General features: G+C 43.3%; 1 long non-coding RNA gene across 1 annotated transcript; it reads right to left on the bottom strand.

The window, feature by feature from the left end:
• Window positions 1-2,906: 2,906 nt before the first annotated feature.
• Window positions 2,907-11,896, bottom strand: LOC108506157. Its single transcript, XR_001877698.1, has 3 exons — window positions 11,816-11,896; window positions 4,059-4,179; window positions 2,907-3,266 (listed from the first exon to the last, which is right to left on the bottom strand). It is a non-coding gene; the product is annotated as an uncharacterized LOC108506157 (long non-coding RNA).
• Between the last annotated feature and the right edge of the window lie 128 nt (window positions 11,897-12,024).

The following is a 12,024-nucleotide window of genomic DNA, read 5'->3' as shown; positions in this document are numbered from 1 at the left end:
CAGACAATATCCCTGTCCTTGAGATATTTATACTGCCAGCATGGCTGCAAAGTATTCCTATCTGTATCTTAAAAAAGAGGGAGCTGAGGCACAGAAGGATTAAAGGCTATAGTTAGACCACCTACCAAGGCATCTGTAAGAGACGTATATTTTTGTGAGTCAAAAGACTGAAGGAGTGTTTAGACCTCCTGTTGCCAGGCCTTGGCTCCCTATAAGAAGTCATTAAAAAGAAGCAAGAGTTGTATTTGGTTCCCTTCTCTGAGTAACTTAGCACAATGCAACACACCACCTCATTCACCATATAAAAAGTTTGTCTCCTGCCTGGAGAGCAAGAGCTGAGAACCTCTCATTGCTCCTTTTAGCCCAGATCCTGGAGCTCATCTCCCAGCAGACACAGCTTGGCATGATTCACCACATGGCGAGTGCTGGTAGGAACAGATTTAAACCCCACTACCTCTAACTCGGTCCTTCACTGTCAGTGACATTTCATTAGCTTGCCACTTCAGGAACAGAGTTTTGCACAACACAACCCTGCTGCATGCAGCCACTTCCAGCCCAGAGCAGAGCAACTTGATTATACCTTCACCCATTCACTTACTTAGTCTAGATCTCGAAAGATAGTCACCATGGGTTTCACAGTTTGTTTATAAAAACAGCATTGCTCCTTAAATATACTTCCCAGCTGTCTTTCCAAGCCGGCAAAGTGGTCATTCTTGCAGGTCAGTCCAAAGAGGGTAAGAACACAGACACTAGACAAACATCCCCATCCCGGGGCTTATCTCTGCTCCTACTGCATTGTAATGGTTTGAATCAGGTGTAAGACAAGAAACGTGCTGTAGCCCTGGGACACCAGAGGGTGACTGTTACCAGCTTCATTTTACAGACGAAGCCAAGGCTTGTGACGTGAAGCTGTAATGGTTTCATTCAGGCCTTCCTGGAGACCAGCTTGTAACCAGGAAGGAACTAGGAAGGTGATCACGGAAGTATTCCATGCTATTCCTTTACGTAACTTGAGGTATAAATAAAGCCAACAGGAGAGACCTCCCTTTCTTCCTTTCCGGCGAGGTTCGAGAACGGTGGGTCCCTGTCTCGGTCTGGCTTATCTGAAGCTGAGGCCTGCAGTGACTGCTGTTATCTGCCACGCGTGAGGAGAGAGTGCTGGGCTGTGTCTAGCCATCCTGCTTGTTCAAAGGGAAGTAGTGAGATTTTGCTAATTTACCTTCAGTTGGCTGGTTGACTTGTTTGGTCTTTATCCCTTTTTGTCCTTTTCCCTTCTCCCTCCCCCTCTTCCCTTTTTGGGGAACTGTTTGGGATTTCTGGAGTTGTAGTGTATAGTATTCTCATTGTATATATCTGTCTCATATGTAAAATATATATATATTTTTGCTATAGCTTTAGCTGCTTAAGTCGTTTTGTTTTTTTTTCTCTTCCCTCTCTGGGAAGCGGGTCCTTGTTGTCGAGTTTCGGGGACTTGGCAGGAAGCCAGCCCGAAACTTGCACAGAAGCCATCTGCCCAAGGCAACAACATATTGGCAAAGCCAGGATGAGGTGAGTTTGTCTAAAACAGCTGGGGGAGATGTCTACAATGTTAAAGAAGTCAGGAGCTCAGTATGGTTTAACCAGTCACTAAACTCCCTCCTGCAGCTTTCCACAGTGCACAGCCCATATGTTGGTGAGGTTACTCAGACTCACCAAGGAAAAACACTCCAAACATCACTTCTCTCTGTCACAGTATTGTCCTTGTACTCCAACCTCCGCTCATTTGTTTGCCAAGTATTTCCTGTGGATCCCATTGTGATTTTTCCTTGCAGGATGCCCTGGGAGGAACAGCTGCAGCCTGCTGACGCCACCTGACTGATGCAAGGAATGCACAGGGGCTGGGGAAGGGAGCAGGGCCAGGAAGGGCCATGTTGTCCTGGGAAGCTCCAGAGTCTTCATCCTCAGAGAGATGGAAAACCTGACTGGGCATGGTCTTGGTCAGCCTGCCTGAGGTGGCCCTGCTTGAGCAGGGGATTGGACCTTCCAACCCCAACCAGTCTGTGACTGTGTGAAGAAATGAGGGAAGAAAGAAGGAAGTGAGGAAGCAGAGAAAGGACATGACTTCTGGCTGCCCGGGGACCAAGCAGAGTCAAATGATGTCAATGAGACATTTCCCACCTCTGAACTGATGAGAACCTCACATGTTCAGCCTCACAGGGTCCAAACTAAAACCCAGGCAGAGATCTCCTCCTCTCCTAGTCCCCCGTGGGTACCTCTGTTCTAGTCCTGTCCCTGTCACACCACTGTCCCACCACTGGTTATTTACCCTACAAGAGCCATTCCCTGCTCTCAGGCACTGCAGGCCAAAGACATCTTCCATAAGCCAGTGCATAAATGGGCCTGATTCAGCATCCCTGAAAGACAAAAGTGTTCTTGTACTTCATGCCTGAACAACCTGAAACACAGATTAAGTAGTACCAGGTGTTACAAAGACCATGTCTTTACATCAGCACTTGGGAGCCCTTCTCTCCTTGATTCTCAGCATTTTGGTAGCACAACACTTTGGGACCAATCTATTTGGAAGCACCAAAGACAAACCATTTTCAATCCCTTCCAATAAGATTATTCATCATTTCCATCTACAGAGACTCATATCTGATAGGCCATGAGCATATACACAGATTCCAGGCATATTGCCTAAAAAATGTACAATCTAGTGTAAATGGAAAGGTAAGATTTAACCTTAAATGAGCAGAACACTCATTCGGGTATAAGCAATACAACCCAGAGACAACTCTGATAAAAGGTAACCCCTTTCATCCCAAGAGACAGCTATGCACCAATATATGCCATAGCCAGGTGTGTTTTGCTAGCGAGCCAGAGCCCCACCTGCAAGCAGCTTAATCAGCTCTCCCTGCGTTAACTTGGGTCTCACACTGCCTTGGTGGTTTTCTTATCATTTCACTGCTGATATCCTGAGGCTGGTTTCGTTTTGAGAGGTAAGAAGAGAGCTTTTAGCTCTCTCAGGGTAGCAGCAAAATCCTGACCCAGGCATTTAGACTATGGTGGCAGAAAGGAAAAAAGGTGTAATTTGATACCCACCTTTTAATCCTTTTTGAGCCAAGTTCACAGTTCAAGGGAGGGCTGAGCACTTCGAATGAGTAAAGTCTGCAGTGTTAAATCTACAGTCTTCTTCCACGGGAAAAAAACAGTCACGTAATCTTCCTCATTTCACGAAAGAGCCCACTGAGGATACTTCCTCTCCTTTTCCCTGAAGTGCTCACATGCTAAATGACACACAGGACAGTATACAGGAAAAAAGGTCAGACGGTATTAACAACAGGGGAGACATCTATCTCGATTTTCCTTTCCTGAGAACTTAAAAATTCCCATAACTTCATTGCTACAGAGCACCATCCAGCAAAAACCAGTGCAGCACCACTGATTTCAGTGAAACTTTGGTTCATTCGGAAACCAGGACTGGTATCAGCAGAGTTTTTTTATTATGCTTATTTGGAAGAAGAGAAATAGCATCGTCATTGTGAAACGCATGCTGAATTTCATCAGAACATGCAGGCCCTGGAGGAAGAGGCAGCATAAGACCTGGGTTGTTGAGGTGAGAGAGAGAATTCATTTCATGCCCCAGCACAAGGTTGCCAGCAGTGAACTGGGGCCTTGTAGGTTTAAAGCCAGTATGCACGCACAGAGTATGCACAGCAGTTATGTGGCTAATGTGCCCTTTTTATTTCAAAGGTGGCAACCCAAAACTAGCCTTAAATATAACCTTAACTATATATAATATTATATATAATGCATTTTAATCTGCAACAAGTATGGTCCCTCAGCATGAACATATTTACATGCCTGGCCATTTCTCAGCGTAAGTAATACCTCACTTGGGCTTCATTTTTCCTCCTGTGAACTTCACATCTGATAAGCATTAAAATCCGGTCAAAAAACAGAAAAACTGCTCCTGCAAGAATAATCTTGTCCTCTGGAGAGACTCCTTGTGACTCTTGGCTCCCCTTCCCAACTACAAAGCTGGGGGACAGGCAGAGGTGAGAGATGATAAATTTTACCCTCAGATGTTGATGTCAGCAGGATTTGCATATGAGGACAGAAGTCAGCCTGGTGTCTTTCTGATCATGGCATTCAAGATGTCTCGAATCAGACAGGACTCTTGGTTCACCTGCTGCTCAGCTACAATAAGATCAATTATGATTATTTTATCTTGCTTATGAAAGCTCAAGTAGAGAAGAACTACATTGAAACAGGTAGGCATATGACAGTGTAAATGAGGGCAGAGACTGGGCCTCTTTTATAAAAGCAAACCCATAAATGCCCCTAAAATAGAGAAATGTGGTATGAGAAGCCAGACACAGAAATGCTACTAGAAAAGAGAAAGGTTGGTTGGAACTGTTGGATTTCACTCTGTCTTGACTGAAATTTTTATGAAACCCTTCATCTGCTGCACTTTTTCATGTAATTGCAAAGCCAATTTTGCTCTCCAATACAATGGAGTCAGTCTAAAGTTACTTTATTTATTTCAGAGTGGTTACTCCAAACTTAAATTTAGTACAGAATTTAGCCCAGTTTAGTGCACCACCACTGCCCTAATTTTCCAGCTGTCACCTAGCATAGCACATTTGTTTAATCTACAGCTGCTGTTGTCTCGACATTCCTTCACTAAAAACCCTCCCTCCCTGAAGTCTCATCATAGCAGTGCAGGCATCTCTGGTCCTCGGTGACCAGCAGACACAGGTCATTAGAAGTGACCTGGAGATTTTTAGTACAATGAATGTGGGTATATGTGTGAAATAGGGAATATAAATGAGACAGCAAGGCCGCTTGAAGAGCCACCACCTCCTCCATCCAGTCACTGGGAAGGCCTAAATATAAATAGGCAAATGCAGAAAAAAAATGGGATTCAGGGAAGTCTGGTTGTGGTTGGCACTATCATTACCCAGAGGCAGTGCAGGCACAGATGGCTGTTCAGGCTCCTGATTCTGCATTCACAGTCTTGAGTTTACCTCCTACTCAAGGAAAGAAGCATATTCCTCCAAAGGGCAATGTCCAACAACTCAGTTAAGCTGTTATCCTTCTTTGATTTACTAGGTGGGGCTTCAAACTCAGGTGTCAGAACAGGAGGAGGTGTGAAAAACCTCAGTGTGGAAAACCTATTGCCTAGTGGCTCTCTCTTCTCCCTCCGGAGCAGAGAAAACATGCGGGGAGGCTGACGGACATCTGGAGCATCCTCCTGGCACAGAGAGCCCGGGGCCGCGGGAGGGCAGCATTGATTTGCTTTCCGAAGCGCCGGGCGTAGGAGCACAAATAAGTCCATTCTTCAGGGAGCTTGTAAAATACTAACCGCGAAACTGCTGTGGGTTTTTGTCTTGGTGAACGTGTGAAAAGTTACAAAGGAGTGTCGCTAAGAAAGTGTAAGTACAGCCTTTGCAGATTTTTGCTGCATGAAGGCAGCACCTCTCTTCTGGTTTATAAACCATTCAAGTCAAATTTATGATGGTGAAGCCTTCTTGGCCAGGGGGCTGGGACAAGGAACAGATTCCTCTAAACATCACTGTCCCAAAGGCATATTAACTATAGACAGTAAATAGCAATAACCACCTGTGGCCACTGTTTTCTGTGTTTCTTTTGAATACATTTCTCTCTCATACAGTTTTATGCATATGAGAATTCTCTTTGTCATGACTGTGGGAAGATAGGGGAGAAGTGGAAGTCCCTGCAATGTGCACCCTTCTCTGTCCTTCCCCAGGGCAAGCTAAGAGCTGCCAGGGCTGCCAGGCCACACATCTCTGAGCTCTCCCAGCTGCCTTCAGAAAGCGACTCAAGAAGAAAAAACTGAAACCTGCCCCAGAAAGGATTAGTGAACTAAGTGCTCAACTGATGCTCAGAGAGGAATTATGGGGAGACATAGGTGTCTCCCCACCAAACCCATTTCAGGTTCTCCACAAGCAGAAGAGCCATCCTGGTATCACCACCTCCCAAAGCCTCATTGCCCCCCAGCCTCGTATAGGGGCAGAGCCGGTGTCCCCATGGTCGCTCCCACCTTCCTGCATCATCAGGATGAATCCCTTTGACACTGGGAATCACTGTGCAGCTACTACTTCACCCAGGGAAGAAAAAGTCCAGTAATGCCAGTGTTGACACTTCAGAAGGATGATTACTTTTAGGCTGTTCCCAGTGAGAGAGGATTCAAACTAAGGGCTTGAGGGTTTCACAAATAACTTCATTTTTTTGCACAGTGGGAGCAAAGATATTACTATATCCCTTCAAGTAAGAAAATCTGGTGTATAATAGACACATATAATAGTCTCGCAGCCATTTTTAAGAGCAAATTCAGAAGTAAGGGGAAACAACAGCCAATATGTGGCAAATCCTGGTGTCTGTTCTCAGGGCTTCTCCATCATTTGTAGTGTTTTTATTTGAAATAAGTGTGCCGTGTTCCTCCCCCCCTTTTTTTACAGTGGTTAAAGATCAGCCAGAAAAGAAGTTGGCTTTCCAATGACACATTGTTCTCCAGCCATGAGGCTTCCTGTCTTATATTCTCCCAGAAATACATTTCACAACTGAGGTAACATTTAATCCGAATGTTCCTCAGATCTCAAAAATTACTTTAGTTTCCAAATTTTTTGCACAGCTTTCTGACACAAAAGTTACTTGTTTTGCTAGTAGAGACTTATGACGATATGGCATTTATAAGTAGATCATAAAATGCTGATGGAAAGCATGTTGTGCCTATCAGCAACATTATCATGGGTGCTGTGAGAACATCAGTCAAGGATGTTTTATCAGTTGTGGTAAGAAACCCTTTGACCTTTGGGGCCCTGTAAGAATTGCCTCATCAGTTATTTATCTCGTAATAAGTTATTTGTGTAAGTAATTTTAAGACAAAGCCTGACCTTGTTTCCTTTGCATAACTCAAGCAGACAATTCCAGAGTGGGAAATAATTTCCCTATTGAAGTTGGTGGGAGTCTTTTTATTGATTTTAACGAGGCTGTCATCAGGCTCAAAGCAAACACATCTGTAGCACTTCTTGGGTATGTTTTCCTCATGATGCCATTTGAATGCATCTTTTGGAGGGAATAGATGGGCCTAATTTTCCAGCCATCATCATCAGCCAGGCTCGAGCAGAAGAGTGTGAACAAGGACAGCTGGATCACCAAGAACTCCTAGGCCCAAGGCCAAATTTGCTAAACAAGCTCCATCACAACACAGGCAAATGTCTAGTTGTTGAAAAAGGCAGCATGAGAAAGGAAGTGTATAAGATGAGAAGGTTATTGGGACCCCATATGGTTTCAAGCAGCATAAGGGAGTCACCAGCCCTCCTTCACTGAAGCAGAGACAAGGCAAGGATTTTCTTAAAAATATCTGAAAATAACCAATGTATTAAACATGAACATGTAAAAATGTTTACGTGAATTTTTATATGAAGAATCTTAGTGATTATTCAAAAGACTAAAATTTCAAAATCTAAAAAAGTCCTATTTCTTTTTCCCTAGGCCAAGTGAGAAGCATGCTTTCTATGTTACCTGATTGATAGGGGCAGTTCACAGCTCTACCATTTCACTTCCTTTTGCTTCTGTTTCCCAAGCATAAGACAGAGCTCATCAGTTTGACCCAGACTTTGGAAATTTATTTTATCATTACTCTTCTAAATACAGCAAGCCTCTCATCCCATTTTCAGGAGACACTTCAGCACCAAAGAGACTAATTACTTTACTGCCTGCCCATAAGGCTTTATCTCTTGAATGCCCACTTCATTCTTGGCTCACTGGGTGAAAGATGCCAAGGACTACATGCTACTGTTTGACAGGATGTGGCAGGATACTTCTATGGCTACAGCAGGTCTGTGTGTTATAAGAGACAGCTCTGTAGTAAGAAAGATTATGTGTTTAAATAACCCTTGAGTACTTGCCCACGGCACTGAACCAGGCAGAGCCTTGTGCTGCTGTGCTAAGCTGTAGCACACATTCAATGGTTGGACATGATCAGGCCAGCTCATATCACCAGTTCTGGTCTACGCAAGGCCCCCAGGCTACAATGACTGAGTCTGATCCATCCTGAGTTCTGTGGTCCTATCAGGAAAGTGAAATAGCTTTTGTTATGCAAAGCAGAAAGTAGCCGCCCTAACAACCAAAAAAGATCTCCCATTCAGTAATGTTCAACCAAGAGCCTATATCAGAATAAAATAATAAATTGTGACTATTTTTTCCTTGGCACTGGATTATCCATGCTTCCTGTGGTTGCCACAGCATCACCCCCTGATGCCATAGCTCCCTCCCTGTTTAAGATTCCCTGACCGGCATTGCCAGAAATCCTGTCTGTCCTAATCCTCTTGACCTTACTTGACATGATTGAAATTGTATCTGAGTAAGAGGTATGGTCAATGTCTCCAGGGAATAAGTTCCTCTTTAAAGCAGGTGCATATCTTACCACTGCTTCTTAATGAATGGTTCAGGATCGGTGCTTCTCTGTTTCAAATATAAGCATTAATTTAAGAGTGTAGGAGCTATGGCAGCCTCAGACACAGAAATCTGACTCATCCTAGCTGCACTCTGTGCATGTAGGTCATATGAAATGCCATCCATTAGAATGCACAATGCCGTATATTAATTTCAAGGGCCAGTGATTGCTGCTTTTCATGTATTGCCTGGGGATGAGACGAAGTAAACTAGTTCATAATAAGCTTTAATTAAACAGAAACCTAGACATTGCCCTACTTTTCCAAACACCAAGAAGAGTGAGTCATATTTCCTCCAGGCAAGTTACTATTTTCCACACCAAGTACATATAAGGTGTCTCCAGAGCTTGTTATCTCAGGATTTCACTTTCATGTCTGTGCTCAGACCTTACAGGGGCAAGGTCAGACCTTACAAAGGTCTGAGCACAGCTAAGAAAAGCTATGGTTTTAGCTCAGCCATGGGATATTTCTCAGTACTCTCTGAACCACTTTGGGATTTAAACAGGTGAAAACACAGTGAAACAAAACAAAAAAAACCCTTCTCTTGGTGGGCTACCCTTTAGTGGCACAGTTCACACTAGATCTAAAAGTCTTGAGGGATCCTGCCTGAGGGATACATAGTCACCTTGTCCATCCCTCAAACAAAACCAGCCTGAAATGTTGCGTTCTTAGAGAACATGGAATCATTCTCAAGGCCCTGTGCCAAATTCAGCCCTAGGACAAACAGTGAAGACATGTTTAACTGGTAAGTGGTTGGGCTCTGCCATGTGGCTTCAGTGGAGTCACTTTGAATTTAACCTGGTGCTCCTGAGCTGAATTTGATCCAGAGACGCCAAATGATGTATCCCAAACTGCATGTCTGAGACATCAAAAGAGGCAGGAATTTAAGACAGATGTTTTCTTGTGCAACCCCAGAGCTGCCTTCAGCCCTCCAGGGCTAGTGACCCTTGTGTACCAAACTCAAGAGACTGATCCCACTGAACAAAGTGGAAAAACTTATGATCATAGAATATCTCAAGTTGGAAGAGACCCACAAGGATGATCAAAGACAGATCAGAGTTTGACCCCATGCATAAATGACAATACTTTTCCCCTGCCTGGCCCTGCAAACACAGACTCCATATGCACCACAGGGAGTACCTCAGCCATAATGATCCCCACACACAGAAGGTGCAACACACCATATATTTCAATTTGCACTTATTACCTCTTATCTGTTCATATGATTTATTTTTCTGCTCCCCCTCCCCACAGCAAACTGTCTAGTGATGAGTACACAAAATGCCCTTTTCTCACCAGTCAGGTGTCAGTTGGAGTACCTGATCTGTCTACCTGGGTTTATCTCTGGATTCATAGGCAGGAATAAAAGCTTCTTTAATAGCAGGAACATGACAGGTGTAAAAGAATAATCTGAGATTTACTTCCAGCTTTGGTCAAACAAATGCACAATAAAAACAGACTGATGCTGAGTGAAAATTATTTGTCCTGCAAAAGTAGTTTCAAAATAATCAACAGCAACTATGGCTCTGGCAACAATTGATATCAGATTTGGAATAACACGGGTCATTCAGGACAAACTTGAGAAAATGCTTTGGTCTTGTCAGAGAAACAAGTCTCCAAATAATAAGGACCAATGTTTCAGGCTCTCTGGATATGCTGAATGAGGTGTACATCCTCATCCAGTTTATCAATACTGAAATTATCTACTTGGATTTTATTATTTATTGATTAATCCAGCGTGAGATCTAAGCTCACAAAAAACTAATATCGCTAAATATTTCAAGCCTTGATCCTCATGTCTATGTGGCAAGAAGGAGAAAGTGAACCCCCTTCTTCCAAAACATGATGCATTTACCACTGCCAAAGGCTCCATCCCTAAACTAGAGGAACTGAAGTATGAGTCAGTCCAGCAGTTTCCATCTCCCCGTGCAACACTTCATGAACACAAGTGTCAGGTAACTTTCCTTCACCCTCCTGCACTGTCAGGAAAACCATGGAAATAAGGTGAAAATTAAGGTTTTCTTTATCTAACACTGACAATCACAGGGCGGAAAACAGTGTGTGTGGGGGGAAGAAACTTGCTATTCAAAAATCAGCAAATTTTTGAAATAAACTATGTGAAATATCTGGAAATGTATGGTCAAGCTGCCATTACCATTGCCATTCTCTAACAGGGCAAGAGTATATTGTAAATGTATTTAGAAAGTTACATTCCCAGCCTAAACTTTATAAAATTATTGGTTTGGTTATAAAAATACCTTTCACTGAATCTCAGTACAATACTTTCTCTCCTGAGCTCAGACGATTTTCTGAAAGGAATGTGTTTTATTTGTTTAGAAAGTTTAGTTCTATTTAGCACTTTTCCAAACATTTGTTCAATCCCCCCTTAATTTCACATGGAATTATGCATCCACACCATCCTTTAGCAAGGAACCCCAGGAAGTTATACCCATACTGTCAGAAAATAACCACCCCTTCTGTGTGCTCTGAACCTTGTTCCTTCATCTGATGCTCCCTTCCAAGTTCTTCCATTGGAAGATCAACAGACAATCCCTATTGACACTCTCTATATCATGCACTCTATCAAATCTGCCCACACCTTACCTTTTGCTAACCTAGATCCTTCTTTGTGTAGAAGTTATTCTATGTTTCTAACTTGATTCCCAGGGTACCCGTTCCACTGCATGTAATGTAGCTTAAAAATTTAAAAATATAGGAAATTACATTATACTAGAGTAATTACCATTAAAAAAACCCCACATTGTTTATTTCAACGTTCTTCCTTGAGAGTAGTTTTCAATAAACAATTGTACTTTTTCTCCTCTGTCCTAAAGTCATCTAGTAAAATATTATAAAAATATACTTGGATTTGTACACTGAAAAATGAGGGGAAAATAAAGGAAAATACCAGTCCTTTGAACCAGCCTTTGTTGGTACAGTTTACCCATGTATTTCAAGTCAGAAATCCTGAAATAACAGAAATCCATACACCAAACAAATTTCTTGGTCAGTTCACAGGCAGAAAGTTTGTCAGGAATAAAATGGTATCTTCCTTCCTTAACCATACAGTGTAATATAATTTATGGAGCTGTTGTAAATCTGTAGGGAAAACATTTCTGAGAGACAACTGATTGAGATTTGAGGAGGGTTGTTACTATTCCGATTTGTTTAATAAAGTGTATGTGGCAGAGAACATAAGGAAGTGATGTCGGTGTCGTTCCCCACAAAATAAAAAAGGTGCCCAATTTTAAACAGGAGGACCAGGCATTTTGAGTTTCAGTATCCACACGGGAATATAAAAAAAAAAAAATTCCCAGAGGAAACTAATTAAATATTCTCTCCACCTCCTTCACCTTATTCATTCTCTCCGTTCCTTTCAATTGGCGGGGTCCCATGGCGACCATCGTGGGAGAGAAGCATCCTCTTCAGCCGCCGCTCCTCGCCATGGCAACAGGGACGTCAGCGCCGGCAGCCGAGCCCCGCCGCAGCCCCCGGGTGCCCTGCGCTGCTCCCCGGGGCCCTGCGGGGCTGGGGCCGGGGCCGGAGGGACAGCGGGCCGTGC

The sequence above is a fragment of the Lepidothrix coronata genome, unplaced genomic scaffold (genome assembly GCF_001604755.1).
Source record: "Lepidothrix coronata isolate B3197 unplaced genomic scaffold, Lepidothrix_coronata-1.0 Scaffold208, whole genome shotgun sequence".
Lineage (NCBI taxonomy): Eukaryota > Metazoa > Chordata > Aves > Passeriformes > Pipridae > Lepidothrix > Lepidothrix coronata.
Note: the sequence above shows the minus strand (reverse complement) of the source record. Positions and strands in the feature narration are given on the sequence as shown.